This window comes from Elephas maximus, chromosome X (genome assembly GCF_024166365.1).
Source record: "Elephas maximus indicus isolate mEleMax1 chromosome X, mEleMax1 primary haplotype, whole genome shotgun sequence".
NCBI classification, from domain to species: domain Eukaryota; kingdom Metazoa; phylum Chordata; class Mammalia; order Proboscidea; family Elephantidae; genus Elephas; species Elephas maximus.
Window position 1 is genome coordinate 66712599 of NC_064846.1, and position 25222 is coordinate 66737820.

A 25222-nucleotide genomic window follows, 5' to 3' on the forward strand; every position below is an offset into this window, starting at 1 on the left:
AGACCTCTTTAAAGTGTTGAAAAGCAAAGACGTCACCTTCAAGACTAAGGTGCGCCTGACCCAAGCCATGGTATTTTCAATCTTATATGCATGCGAAAGCTGGACAATAAATAAGGAAGATCGAAGAAGAATTGATGCCTTTAAATTGTAGTGTTGGCAAAGAATACTAAATGTGTCGTGGACTACCAAAAGGACGAACAAATCTGCCTTGGAAGAAATACAACCAGGATGCTCCTTAGGAGCAAGGATGGCGAGACTACGTCTCACATACTTTGGACGTGTTACCAAGAGGGATCAGTCCATGAAGAAGGACATCAAGCTTGGTAAAGTACAGGGTCAGCGAAAAAGAGGAAGAGCCTCAATGAGGTAGATTGACACAGTGGCTGCAACAATGGGCTCAAGCATAGCAAGGATTGTGAGGATGGTGCAGGACCAGGCAGTGTTTTGTTCTGTTGTACATAGGGTTGCTGTGGGTCAGAACCAACTTGACGGCACCTAAGAACAGCAACGACACAAGCCTCTTAAAAAAAGCCTCTTAGAGCTTGTTAAATCTTATTACCTCCCTCTTAATTTATTCTGTTTTGTATAGCTGTTAATTGCTTAGAATACATGGTAGGCAGAATAATGACACCCCGAAAAAGAAAATGTCTACACTCTAATCCCCAGAACCTGTGAGTATATTATCTTACATGGCAAAAGGATTTTGTAGACGTGATTAGGTTAAGGGTCTTCATTTGTGGAGATTATCCTGGAATATCAGTGTGGATCATAAATAAATAACAAAGGTCCTTAAAAGATGGAAGAGGGAGGCAGAAGAGTCAGAGAAGATGTGATGATGGAAGAAGGTGTTGAAGTGATTCTATTGCTGGCTTTGAAGATGGAGGAATGGGCCCTCAGTCAAGGAATGCAGGTGGTTTCTAGAGGCTGGAAAAGATGAGGAAATGGATTTCCCTCAGGAATATCCAGAAAGGAACTGAGCCCTGTTTTTTAACACTTTGATTTTAATTCTTTTCAGATTTTTACCTCAGAACTGTGTTAATAAATTTGTGTTGTTTTAGGGCACTAAATTACCGTAGTGTTAGTTTCTTACAGCAGCAATAGGAAATGAATACTAAGGTGTTATCACTGCTTAAAATTAAATATTGAATGAGTGTTTCCTCAGATTATTTTCTATTACTCTCGTAATTGGCTAAAAACATCTGTTTTGGAAAAACTGTCTAGGATAAAGCTTTGCATCCATCTCTATAGTGTAAAACTCTAGGGTTTTGATTGTCTCTTCATTTTGTATTGTTTTGTTTTGGAGCATAACCATAGCTTAAAACAACAACAACTCTTCTCCAGTTCACAAATACCCTTTTCCCAACCCAGTTGTAGAGATGCACCAGCCATCTGTGCAGACATACGTCCTGGTTAGGGATCTTAACGTTTTTAAGAGGATGTCAAGTCTATTTTGTAATCATCAAGCAGTGATGAAGAGCATGGGTTTTAGTGTCATTTCACCTGATCAAATCCTAGCTCCATACCAGGGCTTCAAACCGGTTCCTTCCGGTTCGAACCCCTGCTGAGAATTTGCGCTTCTAACAAGTTCCCTACTGAGAGTTTTCATTTCTGCACCAGATATACTGAATCAGACTCTATATTTTTTACAAGACCCCCAGGTGACTCTTGTGTATAACTTCCTGGGAACTTGTGTTATACTCCAGATTATTCCAGAGAGTAAAACCAGGAACTGTCTACTGCTCAATTCTTATTAAAGCCTCGCTGTGAGAAATCACATACATGCAGGATTTCCTGAAGGATATACAATTATTTCATTGGAGAGCTAAGACATCAAATGCCTGCAGTGCCAGAAAGTTCACATCTATATGTGAATCAGCACAGTATAAGACAATAGAGAGTGGTAGAGATTTTAGAAAACTGGAGACCACATGCATTATTTTAATATATTCAGATTGAAAAGAAGAAAATAAAAGTACTCTGTAGACTAAACAAAGACATCTGCAGATTTAATTTTGATCTCTTGCTAAATTGGTTATTTTTTTGTCCTTGGATCAATCTAGACTGTCAGAGAGTTATAATCTTGAATTACCTTATTTTGATTCTTTGTCTAATTGTTGATACTGAATATATATATATATTGTTTTTTATGAAATATCCGGCAAGGAGGGGCATTCATTCAACTGACATTTATTTAGTGCTAACTTTAAGACAGGAAATTAAAGGCAATATAAGAAGCAGCAATATAAAACCCATTCTTGTGCTTATCACGGGGTTGTGGGGTAAATGACCTAGTTTTACCCCAAGGAAGGTGGTCTTTGTCCTTGGCTCCAGAGGAAAAACACTTGAAGTAATTGGAATGCTTTGGCCTGGGACTTCCAGGCTACACCAGAGGATTTGTGCTGGTGAGTGGGGGCTGGCCACGCCAAAAAAGACTCACCTGGGAAGCCAGTATCAACTACCCTCACCAAGCCAAACCCGCTGCTGTACAGTCTATTCTGACTCATAGCAACCCTATAAGACAGGGTAGAGCTGCCCCATAGGGTTTCCAAGAATGTAAATCTTTAAGGACACAGACTGCCACATCTTTCTCCTCTAAAGCGTCTGGGGGGTTCAAACCACCAACCTTTTGGTTAGCAGCGAAATGCTTTAACCACCAAGCCATCAGGGCTCCTTAACTAACCTCTAGATGCATGATTTAGCCTATCATACAGGACTGGCCAATAAAAGCCCAGAACACTCAGGTTTAGAGAGCTTTCTGGTGAGGAATGGGAGGGTGGTGATGTGCTCTCTCTGATCTTGCCTGTGAATCTTTTCCTTATGATGATCCTGATTTATGTCCTTTTACTACAATATAACCAATAGTCATAAATATATCTTCTGTGAGTCATTGTAGCAAATTAATGAACCCAAGTATGTTATCCTCTTAACTTATGAGGTCTGACCTAGCCCTGGGTGGCTAAAGAGAGAGAGGGAGAGCTGTGTGGGTAGCTCATAAGTCATGAAGAAGTAGGAAAGCCGGGATATGATTGATCTCTGCCTACTGGGAATTGGCTTTCTGCTAATTCTCACCCATTGTGCTATTGTAGGGATGTTATGGTGGATGCAGACCACTATATCAAACAGTGTTTCCCCACTGAGGAAATTCCTCTTGGGTTCTCAGCATCTCAGTTTCCAGAAATGCTGTACTTTGCCATTATATTATGGAGTTGTTGGATCTGATAAGCACTTGTTTTCCTCTTTTCTTAGATAAAGACTAGACACTAGACAACTCAGAGCCAAACTTGTGGCCAATCTCTGGTTGTTGTAGAGGAATACAGGGTCTTTTGTATATGTTGCTAGCTTTAACTTATTGTCCTACGATTGTTTTCCTGTCACTTATATTTCCTCATTCATCTTATTTGTTTTTACAATAATAAAAATAAAAGTCATAGCTGACATTCATCAAGTGTTACTGAACAGCATCATTTCATTTTACAAATGAGAAAATGAAGCTTATCGGTGAGGTTAATTAACTTAACCTAGGTCACATACCTAATAAGTGATAAAACCAGGTTTCAAACCCAATCAGTCTGGAACCAAATTTCAAATGCTTAAACAGTACATTACACTGCCTCCATTAATTTGATCAAATGTTTCTCAAATTCATCTTAACGTGTGTGTGTGAGGTGTGTATTTATATTTCCTTTTAGTTAACATTTTGATATGAGGGTTGAGGAATATAAGATACTTTGGAATGAGCACAGAAGAATGTTTGGATTCGCCTCAGAAGCTATTGTGAAGCATCCTCAAAACCCGATTTCAACCTTTTATGTTCCTCTGAACTGAGGTGGGGAGATTTTCAGATACCATAACTCATATCTGACTGTCAGTGATCTATATGGGGATGAACTAAGGGAAGTAACCATGGGACTGAGTGATATGAGTTTTAAAGAAGAGTAAACCACCTTTTTAAGGAAGGGAGGCAGTATGCATAGGGTTTAAGAGTGCAGGCTCGAAAGCTGGACTTCCTGGATTCAAATTCTGCCTCTACTATTTGCAAACTATTTATATTTGTGCAAGTTACATAACCTCTAAAACATAACCTCTAGAAGGTTCAATTTCTTTAGCTGTGAACATGGGATGATAATAATAATAAACCTGCTGCCGTTGAGTTGATTCCAACTATGGTGACCTTGTGTGTTACAGAGTACAACTGAGCTCCATAGGGTGTTTTTTTTTTTTTTTTTGCTGCAGTCTTTATGGAAGCAGATCACCAGGCTTTTCTTCCATGGCCTCACTGGGTGGGTTTGAACCGCCAACCTTTCAAGTAGTCAAGAGCAAACTGCTCATGTCATCCAGGGACTTTATTTTATTTAGAAGTTTGAGAGCCAAGCCGAATGAGAAATTTTCTCAGCAAACCTTGGGCATCTATACTTGAGGAATATATTTCATTTCTTTGAGCATCTGGAGAATGATTCAAAGTGATCCCTTTCAATCAGCAAATATCCAAAGTTGCTTTAAGAAATCACTACTAGCTTTGAGGTTAAATATCACATGTTAACCTAGCATCTCATCTTAGTTCTAATAACTTAATTGGATTGAGATGTGATCTTCTTGGCCCTAGAATATCTATATTATGCTCAGTTTTTAAACCATCTCTAGGTATTTTTGCCAAAAAGGTTTTTTTTTTTATTGGGATATGATTCACATATCATAAAATTCACCCTTTTAAAGGGTACAATTCAGTGGCTTTAAGTATATTCACAAATTGTACAAACATCATCACTATTTCCAGAACATTTTCATCTCCCAAAAAGAATCCCATACCCATTAGCAGTTATTCTCCTTTTCCAGAAAATTCCATTTTCCAATAAGATTTTGTTGAAAATAGGATAGTATGTCTAAAGTATTATAGTGAAACCTCAATATACTAAAATGCTAGAAATGTGCCTTCTGCTTAACAGAGTTTTTGCTTATATGAGTATTAAAAACGAAACAATTTTCATTTCATTTCTTGCCGTTGTGTTTTAGTTGTGTTAGTCTAGTCAAAGCAATTGACTCTTTGATGATTAAGAATCTTGCAGGCCCTCAGGTTATCATTCTTAACATAAACCCTTTGCAGACATGAATGTACCTGTATATATAGAAGTTTCAAGAGATTTGGATTGAACACATCCTTCCAGATTCCAGCCTGTACTAGACAAATTATTTTATTTTGTATCTATTACGTACTAGAAATCCGAGCCCTGGTAGCACAGTGGTTAAGCATTTGGCTGTTAAACAAAAGGTCTGCAGTTCAGATCCACCAGCCGCTCCTTGAAAACTCTGTGGGGCAGTTCTACACTGTTCTGTAGGGTCAGTATGAGTTGGAATCGACTCGATGGTAACGGGTATTTACTAGAAATCAACGTGCTTTCTTGTCACTTGCCCCTTCCTCCTAAAAACAGTGTAGAATTACAAAAATGTGATTACTAAGGATTGCGATGAGTTGGATCTGGCTAATCAATTTCATTATGTTAAGGCTGTTGTTATTGGTTTCATAGTAATGGAAAGAGAACTGGTCTAGGATTCAGAAGGCCTGAGCCTATAGTCCAAATTTTGTATCTTACTAGTCATGTGTCCAGGGAAGATTACTTAAACTTGATGAATTTTAGTGATTTCATCTATAAAATGTAGATAGATATATCTGGAAAATGGATAAAAATAAATGCATTAACCACCAGTGTTTACCTAAAAGAGTTGTTGTGAGAATCAAATAAGAAAATGCATGTGCAGAATCTATGTACATAGACTTTAAAGTACTGTGTGTTGGTAACGTAGTAAGGATTGATAGTGAAAATGATTACAATGACAAGATTTTAGTGTTTTATTTACAACAGTTTCAAAGAGACTCCCAGGGCATTTGCTAGTGTCTCTTTTCTTTTACATAAGCTCCTGAGTTAGCCAAGAATATTTATATTCAACTAATAATTCTTCGAAATGAGAAAAGCATCCAATCTTTACCTGAATTTTGCTGAGAGCAAACATGATATTTTATATAAATAAATAAAATTTCAAAGTATGGGTGTCTAGTAGGAAATGAGTTGGCATTTCCACTTAATGTGCTTCCTACACCTGTAGGCACAAAAGAAGGAAAGTAACTGCTGTCCTGTGCCTCAATCGTGGAATGTACAATAACGCAATATGGAAATCCAGAAGCACCAGGAGTAAGTGAAAATGGAAATCTCTTAGCTGGAAGTTAAAAAAAAAAAAAGCCTTTTCTCTCGAACAATGTCTGTTCTTTGTATTTCAAAAATGAAGTAGTACCTATTTATTAAAGAATCCGCGTATCAGATAGTCTCTGAGATTAGGCTAAGTATCACATGGACCCATAATTTTCTATATAGCCAAATAGTTTGCCAATTTATATAATATGTCTTTAGATAGCAAAAGATGGAATATAGCAGCATTGTTAGACATGCAGGCTCTGGAAGTGAAGAGCCTGGTTGAGATTTCAGCAGAGGCCCTTATGTATTAGTTTCTTGTGGCTCCTGTAACAAATTATCACAAACTTGTGACTTAAAACAGCAGAAATTTATTCTTTCACAGTTTTTGAGGCCAGAAGTCTGAAAGCGGTTATCACTGGGATGAAGTTAAGGAGTCGGCAAGGCTGTGCTCCATCAGGAGGCTCTAGGGGAGAATCCATTCCTTACTTCTTCCAGCTTCTGGTGGCTGCTGGTATTCCTTGCCTTGTGACCTCATCACTCCAATCTCTGCCTCCGTGGTCTCATGACCTTTACCTCTTTCCTGTGAGTCAAATCTCCTTCCTCCCTCTTCAAAGGACACTTGTTTGTGTTTACGGACCACCTGGATAATCCAGGATAATCTCAGCTCAAGATCTTTAACTTAATCACATCTGCGAAGACCCTGGTTCCATAAAAAATAACATTTATATGTTCCTGGGATGAGGAACTGATTTCTTTGGGGAGGCATTTTTTCAGCCTACAGCAGCAGGTAAACCTTTCTAAGCTTCATTGTTTTCATCTCTACAATGGTGATTATAATAGTATCCACCTTTTAAAGTCATGGTAAAGATTAAAAGAATGCAACAATTTATGTAAGTTGCCTTGTCATATGTGTCTGATAGATATTACCCATTATAACAGAAAAACCCCCTCCCAGATAATTTTAAAAATAAGCATATTCAGAACCAAATTTAGATGACCAGAATGCAACAATTTATGTAAATTGCCTCATCATATGTGCTGGGTAGATATTAGCTGTTATAACAGAAAAATCCCCTCCCAGGTAATTTTAAAAATAGAGCATATTCAGAACGAAATTTATATTCTCATTATGACTGAACATACAGATAGGAATTAGAAAAGAGGGAGGAACAAGTAAAATGGTATTGTTCAGAGACTCAAAGACCTGAGCTTAGTTGCCGGTCCTTCCCTAAATTATACTTAATTCAGTTGTTTTCACCAAAGATAAGGGGAGTAACATACCAAGATAACGTTTTTCTCCTGGCTAAATATACCACTGGCTAAAGGTATATCTAATGAGATGGGGAGCCTTAATTCTGTATTGTCTCCTTTTTGAAAAATAAATGTTTTTAAGTTTGAAATAGTTTTACATTTACAGAAAAGTTACAATAGTAGAGAGAGAGTTCCCATACATCCCACTTCCAGATTCCCCTACTGTTAACATTTTACATTACTATGATACATTTGTCACAACTAATTAAACAATATTGATCCCATGCAGGATTCCACATTACAGTTAGTCATTATGTCTCCTTAGGCTTCTTTAGGCTGTGACAGTTTCTCACACTTTCCTTGGATTTTTTTATGACCTTGACAGTTTTGAGGAGCACTGATTATATGTTTTGTAGAATGTCCTCACTTTGAGATTGTCTGATATTTTTCTCTTGATTATCCTAGGGTTATGATTTTTGGAAAGGAGACCACAGAGGTAAAGTGTCATTCCCATCACATCACCTCAAGGGTACATGCCATCAATGGAACTTCTCGCTGATGATGTTGAACTTGATCACCTGGCTAAGAGAATGTTTGCCAGGTTTGTCTACTGTAATGTTAATCCTCTCCCCCTCCTTTTATACTGTACTCTTTGGAAGGAAGTCAGTATGCACAGCTCTCACTTAAGGAGTAGAGAGTTATCCTCTGCTTCCCTATTTGGAATTCATCTGCATGTGAGACTTGTGTATTCTTCTCCAATTATTTATTTATTCAATCATATATTTATATCACTATAAACCCATTGCTGTTGAGTCAGTTCCAACTCATGGCGATCCCATGTGTTACAAAGTAGAACTGCTCCATAGGGTTTTTTTTGGCTGCAGTCTTTACAGAAGCAGTTCATCAGGCCTTTCTTCTGTGGAGCCTCTGGGTGGGTTCGAACTGTCTGTTTTTTGGTTAATAGCTGATTAAAAACCACTTGTGCCACCCGGTCTCCTTTACATCACTATGTTGTTGTTGTTAGATGCCTTTGAGTTGGTTCCAACTCATAGCCACCTGATGTGACAGAGTAGAACTGCCTCATATGGTTTCCTAGGCTGTAATCTTTAAGGAAGCAGAGAGCTAGGTCTTTCTCCTTCAGAGCCACTGGGTGGCCTGAACAGCCAACCTTTCAGTTAGCAGCTAAGTGCTTAACCATGGCACCACGAGGGCCTCTTTTATATCAGTATAGATTCATTGATGTTTATATTTTTGCTTATAGTCCAATACTTCTTATGTTCTTGCTCAAATTGTTCTAGCTTTGGCCATTGAGAATCTGTCTTAGTCATCTAATACTGCTGTAACAGAAAAACCACAAGTGGATGGATTTAACAAAGAGAAATTTATTTCTTCACAGTAAAGTAGGCTATAAGTCCAAATTCAGGGTGTCAGTTCCCTGGGAAGGCTTTCTCTCTCTGTCAGCTCTGGAGGAAGGTCTTTGTCATCAGTCTTCCCTTAGTCTGGGAGCATCTTAGCACAGGAACTTCAGGTCCAAAAGCTGTGCTCTGCTCCTGGCACTGCTTTCTTGGTGGTATGAGGTCCCCAACTCTCTGTTTCCTTTCCTTTCCTTTTATCGCTTGTAAGGTAAAAGGTACTGCAGGCCACACCCCAGGGAAACTCCCTTTACATTGGATCAAGGATGTGACCTTAGTAAGGGTGTTACAATCCCAGTCTAATCCTCTTTAACATAAAATTACAATCACAAAATGGAGGACAACCACACAATACTGGGAATCATGGTCCAGCTAAATTGATACACACATTTTGGGGGGGACATAATTCAATCCATGACAGTCCTTCAGTTGGCTCTGTTGTCCATTTGACTTACCCTCATTATTTTATTTTTGAACACTTTCTTTTTTTCTGGAATTATAAAATGCCCCGGCCCTATTTTGTGTATTCCCTGCCCTAGCCTTGGAATCAGCCATTTCTCCAGGGAGTCCTGGTTTCATTCATTGTAAAATGGTACAGCATGAGAAACAAAGATGTGGGCCCTAGGTGTACTCATGGCTACTGAAGTGTCATTGCTTTTAGGCCATCTCAGCAGACAGAACTTAGAAATGTATTTGTGCATATCAACCAATGTATACACACATATCTGTAACTATTTCTGTATTTATCCACTTCTATTAAGCTTAACACGATTTTATACTGATGTATCCAGCTCTATCCCAGTATCATTTGGATGGTTCATTCTGGCCTTCCCCCCTTGCTTATCTGTAATCTCCCACTCCAACACAAATAAATCTGGCTCACACTTCTCCCCATTCATTTACTTGATTGTTAAATTTCAGTATACATGTGTAGTGATTTCAGAATTGTTAACCCATACCCTCGGGGTGAGGGAAACAACTTTATCAACTAGAATACAGTGTTTATGTACAATTGCTTTTGCCTTTAGTCTTACAAATTCTACTCATTTTCAATGTTACTTAATTGAGTACCTATTTTTCCATATCCCTTTCCATGAGGTGTTGCCATACATTTGTAATACAGTTAGATTCTTTTGTCACAGTCTGCATTCCATCCTGGGATCCCCTGACCTAATTGATTTTTTAAAATTTGTACAAATTAAGGTTCACTCTTTGTGCTGTACAGTTCTGTGGGTTTTGACAGATACATACGGTCATGTATCTACCACTAGAGTATTATCCAGAGTAGTTTCATACTTTTTTTTATTTTAAATGTCATCAATTAATATTCTTTTCTATCAAAATATTGTGGAAACTGTGGAATCTAATACCATGTATCTTAAGTACTTTTGAGGGATTCTTTTATATAACTAATAATAATATGATATTTATGTTTTATAGATTTAAAAGAACCTTCACATATATTATATCAAATGGCCTTTAAAACTCCTATGAGAATTAGTCCAAAGGACAAATGGACCACAACTACCATGGCCTCCACCAGTCTGAGTCTAGTACAACTAGGTGGTACCCAGCTACCACCACTGACTGCTTTGACAGAGATCACAATAGATGGTCCTGCACAGAGCTGGAGAAAAATGTAGAACAAAATTCTAACTCACAAAAGAAAACCAGACTTACTGGCCTGATGGAGACTGAGAAACCCTGAGAGTATGGCCCCGGACACCCTTTTAGCTCAGTAAAAAAGTCACTCCCGAGGTTTACCCTTCAGCCAAAGATTAGACAGGTCCATAAAACAAAATGAGACTAAAGGGGCACACCAGCCCTGGGGCAAGGACTAGAAGGCAGGAGGGGACAGGAGACCTGGTAATAGGGAATCCAGGGTCGAGAAGGGAAAGTGTTGACGTGTTGTGGGGTTGTTAACCAATGTCATAAAACAGTATGTGTACTGTTTAATGAGAAACTAGTTTGTTGTGTAAACCTTCATCTAAAGTACAATAAAAAAACAAATAAGTACAGTAAAAAACAATTAAAAAAAAAAAAAGAAACTCCTATGAGAGTGAGAGAGGTAGAGCAAGCATTATTATCCCTATTTCATAGTTGAGAAAACTGGAGTTTACAGAGGTTAGGGAAAGTTTTAAAATCATACAGCTTGTAATCAGAGGGGCAAAGATTAAAATCCCGGGCTTCTGGATCCGAGATTAGGGTTTTTCCCATTGCATCGTATTACCTTGTTGATATAATCATATTGGTAAAATTATATTAGCAAGAAGCTGTCTTTCCTCTTTTTACACATTGTTTGACATGTTACCACCAGTTAGGAGAAAATCTAAACATTTTCTTCTCAGGGATTTGGTTTCTACAATCGTATTTACTAACCCCTCTCTGTCCCTGCTAACAGTTCTATAAAAGAAGCCTGTTTAAGTAGGTCAGAATCCAACACTGCTCTGTGAAAACCAAACCCTAAACAATTAATTTAGAGCAATTAAAATAAATGTCTGATGAAAAGGGGCTAGGTTTACTACTTGTTAGATCAGTGTCAAAATATAATGGAGGTTTGCCCTTGCTTTCTGATAGTCCCACAACAATATTTTTGGAATCTTTACTGACTACAGTTGAAAACTCTAACAATGTTAGTGATAAAAATAAAATCTAACATGAACTGGAGTAAAAAGCTTGGAATTTTGAAAAGATAATAATGAAAATTAGAAAATGTTAAACATGACTTTGCAGTGTTATAGAAAGGACAGGATTTTAGGTTGAATTTGAATATAATGTCCCATGATTATTCCCTCCATATACTTTCTCTTATGACTTTTAAAAATGTTTTCCAGTGGAGCAAAGATGGCTTTCTGAATTTGAGAAACATATTTATTGCTGGTTTTCAAGTGTGGCAGTCATTAGTGTTGCTCACTGAATATTTCTGCCTATTTTCTTCCAGGCACATCGTAAGTGTCTTAGTTTTCTAGTGCTGCTGTAACAGAAATACCAGAAGTGGTTGGCTTTAACAAACAGAAATTTCTTCTCTCATAGTCTAGGAGGCTAGAAGTTCAAATTCAGGGTGCCATCTCCAGGGGAAGGCTTTTTGTCTCTGTCGGCTCTGGGGGAACGTCCTTGCCATCAATCTTCCCCTGGTCTAAGAGCTCCTCAGTGCAGGGACCCTAGGTCCAAAGGACATGCTGTGCTCCTGGCTCTTCTTTCTTGGTGGTATGAGGTCCCCCTATTCTCTGTTCATCTCTCTCTTTTATATCTCGTTTATTCATTCAACATACTTCTTACGTATCAGCAGACATTGTGCTAGACTTTAATTTGCAAAGCTCAAAAAGTCATGGTTACTATTCTCAAGCAGATCACAGTTTGGTAGGATAGACATATGAGTAAACAAATAAGAAACAATGTTTTTTACATATATATTTACCATAATAAAACAATAAATCTAAAGAAGTATGCCCAGAAAAATATAGGATATTATATTGTTAGGAAAAAAAAATCTTTTCGTGGAAAGAAATAAAACCTCTGTGCAAAGGGCTGAGGAAACACAGATTAGGGAAAAATTAACTGCTTGAGTTGGGATAAAGGAAATCTTTCCAGAGAATGCAGCATTTGAATTGTGTCTTCAGAGATGAGTAGGACTTTTCCAGGTAGTCATGCACAAAACCTGTTGTCATCAATTCCAACTCATAGTCACCCTATACAACAGAGTAGAACTGCCCTATAGGGTTTCCAAGGAGCAGCTGATGGATTTGACCTGCCAACCTTTTGGCAGGCTGGGAAAAAAGCATTCTAGGGAAAGGCAATATTCTATGTTAATGATATGAAAGATCATGGAATTAAAAGAAATAATTAGTTTTTCTTTTTTTTCTCCAGACATGAGAACAGTTTTTTTTTTTTTTTAGAAGCTTGAGGTTGTATAGATACCTTGACTGACTTGCAAGATAGAACTGTTGGAAGCATATATATTTTATATGTATATTGCATTTGTATCTTTATATGCATGTTTACACACGTATACATTAAAGTAAGCAATTTACTCTTTTGTGATACTCAAATGACATGGAGATGTGTGATTACTTTCTTTTGTGATACTCAAATGACATGGAGATGTGTGATTACTTGACCAATGTCACTCTTCCCCACTACATATACTATAAAGTCTACAGTGTTAAAGAAGAGTACCCATTTGGCTCACCCTTATATGTATTACCATTGCTTTGAACACATGATAATAGTTGAATGAATAAACATTCCTGATCCATAAGGAAATATGCCATTTAATGACACTACTAGTTTATAGGATCTTCGAAGCTCTTTGAGCCTCTTACTTGTGTTGAATTTTCAAGATACCTACTTTCTGTTTTGAATTCCTTACCCAACCTATTGAAATGTCTTTCCTTGAAAACTGTTCCTCAATGAATTAATTCTTCCAATGCTCTTATCTTAATGAATATGTCAGGAGACGAAGCTAGAAGTTTTTAATCCTGCTGATTCTGATAGTGAACATGTAGTTATTTGAAGTACTTACTCAGTTTGTATTGAATTTGATCCACATAGCCAGGCCAGTGAACTGAATTTTGAAGGAAAGCAAATGACCAAGTGCTCACAATTGTTATTACTTACCCAGTGACTTACCTTGACCAAACCATAGTCAGACTTCTCTCCTACCAACAAGCTCCTGAATTTTGGCTTGACTGCCATCTGAGCAAGCACTAAAATGTAGAACATCCCCCCTTAACATCTCATCCAGAGAACTGAGAATCTTCTGAATACAGTATTCCCTGTCAGACCTCCCTGACTCCTTCATTTGCCCAACTTTCTCTAAAAAGTTTCTGCTAGCCCCCTTACTATTTATAAAAGTATTTTTCTGTTTGATTTTGAGATGCTTACAGACCCTGAGGTTGGAGTGTTCTCTCTATTGCAATATTCTTGTTTGAATAAAGTTCCTCCTTACTTAACTCCAGATATTTGTTTTTATTTAACGCAGAAACTTCTGAGGAAGAACAGGAAATTTAGGATTTAAAACTGAAAGTGAGTTTAGGGGAAATTAGGGAGAAATGCAAATAAATAACAACAACAAAAAGTCAGAAAAACATTGAAGATGGGAATACAAATGATTTTAAGATATACCTAAAGAAGGGAATAGATAAAAAGATAAAAACAAATAAGATAAAGACTTTAAAATAGTTGTTTCTTGGTTGCTAACATATACTTTTTGACCCCTAAACAATCATGATATTTGTTCAGCGAAGGTTGGCCCAAAGGGAATATGTGTTTAGATTATATTTAGAGAATTGTCCCTGAGATCATTAAGTGAATATATTCATAACTTTCCATATAATAGAAATGAATGATGATGAAATAATTAACCTTACTGTAATTACCTTAATCTTTGTGTCCTCAGTGTAATTAAAGTAGAATTCCCTTGATAATAATCATTGCAGAAAAATACTAGAGTCCATAATCGATACTTGAAATAGAAAAAAAAGTACAGAAAATCCATTCACTGTTGTGCTTCTCTCAGAAAAATATCTTGAATATTTCTTGACAAATAGTTAAATTTTTTTTTTACATGTAATATGTCCAATTCTTTATTTTGCAGATTGTAAGTGGAATGGAGAAAAAGGTACCAATAATTGTAGAGAAGATAAGAAGGGGTTTGTATCCAATACATAGACAGAGTGACTTTCTGGGCCCCAACTATCCTACCATACATCTGTCCAAACCCATCAAGGGGCATTACTCAGGTAGAACTGAATGCATCCCGGGCAGGAATTCCATGCTGAAAACTGCCTTCCAGAGAATGTTTGATTTGGACTTGTTGACAGTCTTTGCCAAGTCCGTTTCAGGAATGTAGTAAAAGAAAAGTGCAGCACTAGATTCATTAATTAGTTTTCTTGTATATTTCAGTAAGGGCAAGGTGTCAGACACACATAGTAATTAGAAGAGAGTTTTAATTTTTCATTAACTCTAATTAATGTTGACTCTTCATGTTTCATTAACATTACTTCTGCTGACTAGGGAATTTATCAAAAGTACCGGAAGGATCATCAGTCTATGCTAGATAATGTATTCCGGGTGCAGGAAGCAGGGTGGTCCTTTGAAATATATTTTATTCTGGAATCAAGTGGAGTTCAATTACTTCAATGACAGGAAAATTGTAACATTCAGGAGAAAACTTGGGAAACAATTATCTTGTATGGGTGAATGTTCCCAGTGTACTTCCCTCAACATAGCAAGAGAAAATCTGATCCTTCATTCTCCTCTGTATCTGTATGAATCAGTTGCTGTTGCATTTACACTGAGCTGCATAGTTTTTGGGAGGCTGATGAACAAAAGCCCAAGGAAATGGGAAAAATCCAGAACACAAGGACCTTCTTTTGAATAAGTTAGCTATAACCAAAAACCAAACCAAACCCAGTGCCATTGAGTCGATTCTGACTCATAGTGACCCTATAGGACAGAGTAGAACTGCCCCATAGAGTTTCCAAGGAGCGCCTGGTGGATTCAAACTGCCGACACTTGGGTTAGCAGTCGTAGCACTTAACCACTATGCCACCAGGCTTTCCAAGTTAGCTATAGCTAAGATTTAATAAGTTATTATAATAGGGCTGGTACTGTGTTCCATGCTTTATATGAATAACTCATGTGATCATTGCAACACCCAATGAAGTAGGTGCTATTTATTATACCCATTTCACAGATGAGTGAACCAAGGGACAGAATTTTAAGTAACTCACCCAAAGCTAACGCAGCTAGTAAATGCTGCAACTAGGGTTCAAATCCAGATAGCCGAGCTCCAAAGCCCATTTTCTTAACCACTATACTCAATGACAATGGGGTTTTTTTTGGTGGGGGGGGATAAAAAAGATACTACTTATTAAATTCAGGACTTTGAACTGGTTTGAACCGGTTCAGTCATGTTTGAAGAAGCGAAACCAGAACAGACCCAAATTTTTACAACTTGGGTGATCTGGAACAATATCTGGAATGGGAAAAATTACTGGTCGAAGCCCTGCAATGGGAGACTCAGAAGAGGCTTAGTAAGCCCTTTCAGGACCCAGATGTGTGCGACTGGATTATTGGCAGGACTGTGGAGAGTGACACACATTCAGAGCAGTGTGGTCAGCCGCTATCCTTGTGCCAGGCATCGCTGTTTATGACTGTCCAAAATCTGACGGGCAAGAGATTTGGTTGCTCTGCAACGCATATGCTACCCTTGTTTTCTAAGAAGGAGATTAGATTTCTAGCAGAGCTTCAGCCTGTAATTTTTCCCATTCCAGTTATCATTCTGGTTCACCCAAATTTTAAAAATTCGGGTCTGTTCTGTTTCACTTCCTCAGCCATGACTGAACCGGGAAGAACCAGTACGAAGCCCTGATTAAATGCAAAATCTGGGATATTACTCACAAAAAGAAGGGATCTGTTTTACTAGAAAAATCTTTTTTGGAGGTTTCTTTGAGGAAAAAATTTGAGAAAAGGAAAGGATGTGGTTTGCTGAGCTAAAGAAGGAGAGATTCTGAAAAAATTAGTCAAAATCTCAGAAAGGGAAGAGAAAGCTAAGTACAGAAGACAGCAAGAAGTCTTTTTAGACCAGTGCGAGTCACTGAACTTGAATAGATTTTTATCAGATTCCATTCCTATAGATAAAATATTCAGTGTATACCTTTGTAATGATCACGGAACTAGGAACTTTGCCAAAACGCATTGCTTCCCCCAAACAGAAAATCAGTTCGCCCGGGAGTGATTTTAAACTTCACCACTTTGCTGTTTGAACTTAGGCAAGTTCGTCTTCTATAAAAGTTCCTCTTCTATAAAAAATAGTATCTACCTCATGGGTCTGCTGTAGAGTGAGATGATGGGAATCTGCTTTTCAAGTGCTTAGCATAGTATTGGAAACCCTGGTGGAACAGTGGTTAAGAGCTATGACTGCTAACCAAAAGGTCCGCAGTTCGAATCCACCAGGCGCTCCTCGGAAACCCTATGGGGCAGTTTTACTCTGTCCTATAGGGTCGCTATGAGTCGGAATCAAAGGCAATGGGTTTTTTTTTTTTTTTTTTTTAGCACAGTGTTTGGCACAGGGTAAGCACTCCATAGCAGACAAGTTGACATTGAGTTGATTTCAATTCATGGTGACCCCATGTATGTCAGAGTAGAACTGTGCTCTGTAGGGTTTTCAATGGCTGATTTTTCAGAAGTAGATCTCAAGGTCTTTCTTCCTAAGTGCTTCTGGGTGGACTTGAACCTCCAACCTTTCAGATAGCAGTGGAGCACATTAAATATTTGCACCACCGAAGGACTGCCAAAGTACTCTATAAATGATGGTTATTTTGAAGAAAGAAAAGAAGGAAGAAGGGGAAGTGAAAAAGGAAGAGGAAAAGGAGGACTTCTACTAGTAAGGCTATCTTAATTTTGGTTGTGGTGCACTATGGCTATAGATGACTAAATGTTCCTAAAGGGGGAAAAAAAATTAAGGAGTTGTTATGATTTCCAAAGGGCACTCATGTATAAGATAACTCACTGGTCTTTTCATTGTCAATCAACTCCATTCAAATATCAAGGAAAATATACTTCCCTCAGTTGAGGCTGTGCCCCACTGAATTTTCTGCACTACAGAAATCGTGATCATTTTTGTGACCATGGTTTTTCTTTTTTTCCAAAAAATTAGCAGCATGTTATGTTACTTTGTATTCACATATGCTATGTTTAATTTTGACAAGATAAAAAAATTTAAAAAAGATAAGCTGATTAATGTGGCAGACAATATGAGATTTTTAAAAATTAAGCTCAAGTCTAATTTATTTAAAGATTAAGTGACCAACTGAAATGAGAATTAAAGAAAATACTAAGGAATGTATACCTTTCCCTTTTATTTTCACAGCTTTATTGAGATGTATTTCACATACTATAAAATTCACCTGCTTAAATTTGTACAGTTCAGTGGTTTTTAGTATATTCATAGAGTTGTGCAACCATAACCACAATCTAATTTTAAAACATTTTCAATGCCCCCAAAAGGAACTTTGGACTCCATAGCTATCACCCACCAATTCCCACCATCCTTTATGGATTTACCTGTTATGGATATTTCGTACAAATGGAATCATACAATAGGTGACCTTTTTGTGTCTGGCTTCTTTTACTTAACAAAAAGCTTTCAAGGTTCATCCATTATGTAGCATGTATCAGTACTTCATTTCCCTTTGTTGCTGAGTAATATTCTATTGAGTGGATATAAAAAAAATTAGTGCCATACCACATATTATTTATGCATTCATCAAATCGATTGACATTTAAGTTGTTTCTACTTTTTGGCTAACATAAATAATGTTGCTATGAACATTCTTGTACAGTTTTTGTGTGGATATATGTGTTCATTTCTCTTGGGTACATGCCTAAGAGTGGATAGCAACAATTGTGAGGATGGCACAGGACCGCGCTGTGTTTTTTCTGTTGTGTATAAGGTCACTATTAGTTGGAACTGACTCAATGACACCTAATAACAACAACAACATGGTAAGTTTATGTTTAATATTTTGAGGACCTGCCAAACATTTTTCAAAAGTGGCTGCACCATTTTCATTCCCACCAGCAATATACAAAGGATCCATTTCTCCATATCCTTGCCAAAGATTGTAATTGTCCATTTTCTTGATTATAATAGCCATCCTTGTGGGTGTGAAGTGCTATGTGCTTGTGGTTTTAATGTGCATTTCCATGATGACTAATGATGTTGAACATCTTTTCATGTGCTTATTTGACATTTTTATATCTTCTTTGGAGACATGTCTGCGGTGCTATGAATTGCTTTGTATGGCTTTTCTAGCCATGGTCTTGTAACTCCCACAAAATAATAGGCTGGGACTGCAAATTGAGTTACTTATGGTCCACTGAGGGAACTGGTCAGTTTACTATGCAAATTGAGTGACTTGCAGTTCACCAAGAGGATTAGGCAATTATCATACAAACTGAGTGATTTGTAGTCTACAGAGGGGATTGGTTAGTTCATGGTCCTGGTAGGAGGACCATGCCTTGAAATTGACAAGGATTAGGCTTATGTAAAGCCAACCGCACAGAGGTTCAGTGAGACCTAACTAACATCAAGAAGAAGAATCTGGAGCAGAGCATGTCCTTTGGACCAAGGATCTGGGATTCTTGCACTGAGAACCTCCCAGACCCAGAAGAAACAGCAAACACTGAAGACAGCATGAGAAAGGGAGAGACAGCCCATGGAGTGAGGTGGCTGTGGTAGGCTTGCCAGTCCACTGAGCAGGAGCTGAGTGCCTTTGGGCAGGGGTTTGCCGGTGGAGCTAAAAGAGCTGTAACACTTGCCTGTGCAGGGCAGAGGCCTGAGTATACCCTTACAAGGGTTGCCTCAGAGGATCCTGTGCAGGGGTCCTCCTACAGCAGGGTGGAGCTGGATGCCTCTGGGCAGGAGGCTTGCCAGGACTGCTAAAATACCTATAACACTTGCTTGAGCCAGGCAAGAGAGTCTTCAGTGTGCCTCATGCAGGGGTTCCACATCTCTCCCCCTGGGCAGCATGGGCTCAGATATCATGGTGGCAAGAATGCCCTGCAGGCCTGGGTAGTATGGCGGGAATTGGCGCCAGAGGCTTAGAAGGGCCCAGCGGCAGAGGCTGGGGAGATCTTGTGCAGGGGTCTTCCCACTGGTGAGGTAAGGCTCAGCGAGACCCAGTGGCAGAGAAAGAAGCCTTGGCCAGCATGGTGTTAGCCAGAGACAGCGACAACATGAGCACAGCATCTGACCTAAACCCCAGTGTGCCTGTCCAGAGATATAAAAGTAGACACGATTAATTTGGGGAAGAGTAAGCATTTCCCCTTTGAGAAGCTTTTGTTATTGTTTACTGTTTGCTTTCTATAAATAATAATTATGGCTTTCACTTTGCCGACTTTGTGTGTCTCTTGTGTCCTGCTTGATCACAGATGAACATAGCACCCATTGAATGGTTGATACCAGTGAGTGTACATGCTTCATTCCAAGCAGTCTTATGGCTGCCTGGAAGTTTGAGGCACAGCCTATCTGCATGCGCACTGCAGATAGGCATGTGCATACAATGCCTATTCAGACCCTTTGACCATTTTTTACGTGTGTTATTTGTCTTTTTATTGTTGACTTGTAAGATTCTGGATAACAGTCTCTGATCAGATATTTGATTTCAAAACATTTTCCCCCTCATTCTGTTGTGTTTTTCACTTTCTCGATGGTGTACTTTGAGGCCCAGAAGTTTTTAGTTCTGATGAAGTTCAATTTGTTATTTTTTTTCTTTTGTCACTTGTGCTTGCTTGGTGTTTTATAATAAAACCATTGTGTAACACAAGGTCATGAAGATTTACTCCTGTGTTTTCTTCTAGGAATTTTGTAGTTTTAACTCTTATATGTAGGTCTCTGATCCATTTTCAGTCATTTTTTTTTTTTTGTGGCGTGAGATAGGGGCCCAACTTCATGATTTTGCATATGAATATCCAGTTTTCCTGGCACCATTTGTTGAAAGGCTATTCTTTTCCCTTTTGAATTGTCTTGGCACCCTTGTTGAAAATCAGTTGATCATAGATGTATGGGTTTATTTCTGGATTTCAGCTCTATTTCATTGATCTATATGCTTTTCCTTATGACAGATCCACACTCTCTTAATAGCTTTGTAGTAGATTTTGAAATTGTGAAGTGTGAGACTTCCAACTTTGTTTTTCTTGTTCAAGGTATTGTTTTGGGTATAGGTACATTTACTTATAAACTAAAGACAAACCCCAAGCACAAAAAACCTGTACATTTCTAAATAAATCAGAGTGTTGCCAGGTGAAAACCCCAGGTTTTGCTTGGTGCGACTCTTCTCAGCCAATAAGTGAGAGACTGAGGTGGGAGATAGAAAGGTGTTTTTATTTCATTGTGCAAGTAAAGGAACAGTCTGAGCTGCTGCTGCCGAGACTGCTCAGTGAGGGCAAGAGGAATGGTTACTTTTATGAGGTTTACAAACTGGAAGTTCAGACCAGTTATATCCGCAACATTCTTAATCATACTATGCAGGCACAGTGGGGTTTACATATAACTTCATGCATCGCATGTTCAGAAAATGGCCATTAAACTCCACCCAGACATGGGGCAGTTACCATGCATGAGGTACTGAATGGGCTAAAAAGTTACACAGAATGTGAACATGGTGCCTGTCATGGATTGAATTGTGTCCCCCAAAAATATGTGTATCAGTTTGCTAGGCCATGATTTCCAGTATTGTGTGATTGGCCACCATTTTGTCATCTGATATGATTTCCGTCTGTGTTGGAAATCCTGCCTCTATGATGGTAATGAGGGGAGCTAGGTGGCAGTTATGTTAATGAGGCAGGACCCAATCTGCAAGATTGGATTGTGTCTTGAGCCAATTTCTTTTGGGATATAAAAGAGAGAAGTGAGCGGAGAGACAGGGGGACATCATACCACCAAGAAAGCAGCACCAGGAGCAGAGTGTGTCTTTTGGACCTGGGGTTCCTGAGCAAAGAAGCTCCTAGTCCAGGGGAAGATTGATGAGAAGCATCTTCCTCCAGAGCTGACAGAGATAGAAAGCCTTCCCCTGGAGGTGACACCCTGAATTCCGACTTCTAGCCTCCTAGACTGTGAGAGAATAAACTTCTCTTTGTTAAATCCATCCACTTGTGGTATTTCTGTTATAGCAGAACTAGGTAACTAAGTGCCTAAACCGGTTTCTGACTATTTCCTCTAGTTCTGGGCTGCAGTTAGTTAAGGAAAGGGGAGCCAGGATGTTAATGTAAAGCTACTGGGTGTGCCAAGCAAGCTGCTTGAGGCGGTGGAGTTTTCCGCAGCCCATGGACCTCTGTCTTAAAAAGATGCTATCGGTATTGCACACTGATTCTAGATTTTCAGCTCTTTATAGATTAATAAAATATTTCCCATTGAACCAAACTCCTTTAGAGAATGGCCAAATTAATACATTTATTTTAATGGAATACAATGACGCTATAGACAGTATTTCCCATATTCCATTCTCCTAGTATTATAGCACACATTTCACAAAGGTATCATTAAAATTAAGATAAAAATTTATAGGAAAGTACATATTCTTTATAGAGCAGCCCAAATATAGGCAATGGTTTCCTGGACTTTAGATCCTAACTGAAGTAACAACTTAATTTCTCTTCAGGTAGCCATGTGTGAAGTCCCTAATAATTGGCTTTTCCCCCTTGTGTAGAAAGGTGGGAGGTGAATGTTCTTGCTGCCCCAACTGCATAACTGGAAAATATGGCCTTATCTGAATGCAAGGAGGCTTTGCCCAAGGGCATTATAATCATTCTTGCTCTCTAGGAGACTCAGCTGTATTAGCACATTGGAGCCAGGTTGCTGGCCCTTGAATACAGGATGATTCTTCTGACTGAAGTTCGCTTGCTGTTGCTGAATGTTCTGTTAGGATGATTCTCTACTTTCCTCCCACCTGTAGGATTGGAGTGAATGAATCTCATTGTGTAGTAGAGCAATTAAGCACATAGACTCCGAAATCAGATAAGACTGGGCAGAACATAGGTTCTACCACTTCTTCTGTGATACTGGGAAAGTATCCCTGAAGTACAACGCTGTCAGTGATAGGATAATATCCATATGTCTACAAGAAAGACCAGCTGATGAGACTATTATTCGAATTTATGCACCAACCACTAAGGCCAAAGATGAAGAAAATTGAAGATATTTATCAATTTCTGTAGTCTGAAATTGATCAAACATGCAATCAGTATGCATTGATAATTATCAGTAATTGGAATGTGAAAGTTGGAAACAAAGAAGAAGGACTGGTAGTTGGAAAATATGGCCTTGGTGATAGAAACTATGCCGGAGACCAAATGAGAATTTTGCAAGACCAACAAATTCTTCATTGCAAATACCTTTTTTCACCAACATAAACTATGACTATACACATGGACCTTGCCAGATGGAATACACAGGAATCAAATTGACTACCTCTGTGGAAAGAGACTATGGAAAAACTCAATAACACCAGTCAGAACAAGGCCAGGGGCCAATTGTGGAACAGACCATCAATTGCTCACATGCAATTTCAAGTGGAAACTGAAGAAAATTAGAACAAATCGATGAGAGCCAAAGTATGACCTTGAATATATTCCACCTGAATTCAGACACCATCTCAAGAATAGATTTGACACATTGAACACTAGTGACCAAAGACCAGACGAGTTGTGGAATGATGTCAAGGATATAATATATGAAGAAAGCAAGGGGTCATTAATAAAGACAGGAAAGAAAACAGCAAAATGGATGTCAGAGGAGACTCTGAAACTTGCTCTTGAACATCGAGTAGCTAAAGCAAAAGGAAGAAATGATGGAGTAAAAGAGTTGAAAAGATTTCAAGGGAAAGTTCCAGAAGACATAGTATTATAATGACATGTGCAAAGAGCTGGAGATGGGAAACCAAAAGGGAAGAACATGCTCTGCATTTCTCAAGCTGAAAGAACTGAAGAAAAAATTCAAGCCTTGAGTTGCAATACTGAAGGATTCTATGAGGAAAATATTAAACGGTGTAGGAAGCATCAAAAGAAGATGGAAGGAATACACAGTCATTATACCAAAAAGAATTAGTCGACATTCAACCATTTCAAGAGGTGCCATATGATCAGGAACCGATGGTACCGAAGGAAGAAGTCCAAGCTGCTCTGAAGGCACTGGCAAAAAACAAGGCTTCAGGAATTGATGGCATTTCAGTTGAGATGTTTCAACAAACAGATGCAGCGCTGGAGGTGCTCACTTGTCTATGCCAAGAAATATGGAAGACAGCTTCCTGGCCAACTGACTGGAACAGATCCATATTTATGCCTATTCCCAAGAAAGATGATCCAACCGAATGTGGAAATTATAGAACAATATCATACGCAAGCAAAATTTTGCTGAAGATCATTCAAAAATGGCTGCAGCAGTATATCGACAGGGAACTGCCAGAAATTCAGGCTGGTCTCAGAAGAGGACGTGGAACCAGGGATATCATTGGTGATGTCAGATGGATCCTGGCTGAAAGGAGAGAATACCAGAAGGATGTTTACCTGTGTTTTATTGACTATGCAAAGGCATTTGACTGTGTGGATCATAACAAATTATGGATAACATTGCGAAGAATGGGAATTCCAGAACACTTAATTGTGCTCATGAGAAACCTGTAATAGACCAAGAGACAGTTGTTTGAACAGAAAAAGAGGATACTGCCTGATTCAAATGCAGGAAAGGTGTGGGTCAGGCTTTTAACCTTTCATTTTTACTCAATGTGTATGCTGAGCAAATATTCTGAGAAGCTGTACTATGTGAAGAAGAATGGGGCATCAGGACTGGAGGAAGACTCATTAACAACCTGCGTTATGCAGATGACACAACCTTGCTTGCTGAAAGTGAAGAGGACTTGAAGCACTTACGGTTGAAGATCAAAGATCACAGCCTTCAGTATGGATTATACCTCAAAATAAAGAAAACAAAAATCCTCACAACTAGACCAATAAGCAACATCATGAAAAATGGGAAACAATTGAAGTTGTCAAGGATTTCATTTTACTTGGATCCACAATCAACAACAAGATTTAGGAGGCTAAGAATGTGATGTAGTCTGATGGTCGTTGTTTGGACATGAGTGCTAGAGGTGGAGATAGAGAGAAGTGGATAGAATCAAGATTCATTTAGAAGGTAAAATCATTGGGAATTGGTGGTGAGATGAATCGAGGAGAGTACTAAGGGTGATTCCTAGGGTTTTGGCTTGCCTGAGTGGGTGGTGATTGTGCCATTAACTTTCACACACACACCAAACCTCTGATGTCAACAAACCCTGCCACAGATATGCTATTCAGCCCTTAAAGTTGCGGAAAAAGTTGTTCAAAGGTACTTTAGGGGACTTACCTAGACTCCTTCTTATATATGACAGGAGGATGCGCTCTATACTGCCATACCCCAAAGCACTTTAGGAAGAACTCGGAAAAGGAATATGGAGCTCTATTTTATAAGGGCACAGTAAAAGGGAGTTCGGGGGAGTGTCACGTGTGTAATACTCTGTGTTTTTAAAGACCTGCTGCCCTAGTGAGACTCTAGAGAGCCATGAGCAATTCTGTAAGAGTAATTCCTTGAAATATCTAAGCAATTTGGTAGCTGTTTTATACAGTTCAGCAGGGACTTTATTATGCATGAGCTGCCTCCTAGTGGCCTCTAAGGAAAATTGCCCAACTGCTCCTGGGAAAGGGATTTTTATGAAGCGGAAGAGGTCATTCAAGAATAGCTGGACCTCAGACTGCATTTGGGAGTTTTGAGAAAAGGTGGCAAGTCCTAAACTAAAAAGTACTGGCTGTTATTAGGCAAAGGAAGCCCTTTGT